At 48.2% G+C, this 1,729-nt stretch overlaps 1 non-coding gene across 1 annotated transcript; it reads right to left on the reverse strand.

Moving 5' to 3' along the window:
• Window positions 1-1,303: 1,303 nt before the first annotated feature.
• Window positions 1,304-1,378, reverse strand: Trnar-gcg (transfer RNA arginine (anticodon GCG)). The gene has a single exon. It is a non-coding gene; the product is annotated as a tRNA-Arg (tRNA).
• Window positions 1,379-1,729: the final 351 nt, after the last annotated feature.

Below are 1,729 nucleotides of genomic sequence, written 5' to 3' on the forward strand. Positions count from 1 at the left end.
GCGTGTCTGTGTGTGTGTGTGTGTGTGTGTGTGTGTGTGTGTATGTTCAAAAATGGTTCAAATGGCTGTGAGCACTATGCGACTTCACTTCTGAGGTCATCAGTCGCCTAGAACTTAGAACTAATTAAACCTAACTAACCTAAGGACATCACACACATCCATGCCCGAGGCAGGATTCGAACCTGCGACCGTAGAGGTCGCCCGGTTCCAGACTGTAGCGCCTAGAACCGCACGGCCACTACGGCCGGCTGTATGTATGTCCTAGTAACTGTATAAACAACAGCACTTGACTTGTGGGAGCAAGGAGAGTTATGCGCCACAATATTGGTATTAGTTTTGCAAATCGTAGGTTCTCCAGTGCGCTTACTGGCTTTCCTCTTTACAGTAGTCCGCCTCTTGGCCCTTCTGCTCAGAATAACTTATGATACCTGTAACATAAACCTATTAGCACCAGGCATGGAGAAGAAGTCACAAGGCTTAATTATCATACCTCTATGCCTAACGGCAACATACCTCCACACACGCGCGCGCACATACACACACACACACACACACACACACACACACACACGCGCGCGCGCGCGCGCGCGGAGAGAGAGAGAGAGAGAGAGAGAGAGACAGGGAGGGAGGGAGGGAAAGAGAGAGAGAGAGAGAGAGAGAGGGAGGGAGGGAGACGAAAGACAGAAAGTTTGTAATGAAAAGTAGTTAGAAGTATTAGAAGCATCCGTTGACATTAAACACCACAAACCCATTTAATTTTAACGTTTTAATTTATCCCGTGTGTGAATTAAGCCAATAGATGATTGCTCCCTCTCATACCAACTTAACAAACCAACAGTTTGAATCATTTCCAGTCTTGAAGTTAGATATAACTATTTGCCCATTGCCTCAAGAGCACTTTACCTAATGAAAGAACTCCGTATCAACAGCAATGCAAACAGATTAAGGCCGTGACTCATATTTCAGCCTGCATCTCGTGGTCGTGCGGTAGCGTTCTCGCTTCCCACGCCCGGGTTCCCGGGTTCGATTCCCGGCGGGGTCAGGGATTTTCTCTGCCTCGTGATGGCTGGGTGTTGTGTGCTGTCCTTAGGTTAGTTAGGTTTAAGTAGTTCTAAGTTCTGGGGGACTGATGACCATAGATGTTAAGTCCCATAGTGCTCAGAGCCTTATGAACCATATGTGCCTTAAAGAGAGTTCCTTCTACTCACCCATTAGCTGGGTGTATGATCAGTGAATTAGAATGAAATTGTCACTCTACAGCGGAGTGTGCGCTGATATGAAACTTCTTAGCAGATTAAAACTGTGACCCGGACCGAGACTCGAACTCGGGACCTTTGCTTTTCGCGGGCAAGTGCTCTACCAACTGAGCCACCCAAGCACGACTCACGCTCCGTCCTCACAGCCCTAATTCCAGGTCCGCAGGAGAGCTTCTGTGAAGTTTGGAAGGTAGGAGACGAGGTACTGGCGGAATTAGAGCTGTGAGGAGGGGGCGTGAGTCGTGCTTGGATAGCTCAGATGGTAGAGCACTTGCCCGCGAACGGCAATGGTCCCGAGTTCGAGTCTCGGTCCGGCACACAGTTTTAATCTGCCAGGAAGTTTCAGATCAATGAATTGTTTATAATTCTAATATGATTAAGTGGGCTGACCCAGCTGCATCTCATTAACCTAGGAGGCGTTTGTGAACTAGCTGTTCACTTACTACCTGCATGTGGAATACGACTCACTGGCT

The sequence above is a fragment of the Schistocerca cancellata genome, chromosome 8 (assembly GCF_023864275.1).
Source record: "Schistocerca cancellata isolate TAMUIC-IGC-003103 chromosome 8, iqSchCanc2.1, whole genome shotgun sequence".
NCBI lineage: Eukaryota > Metazoa > Arthropoda > Insecta > Orthoptera > Acrididae > Schistocerca > Schistocerca cancellata.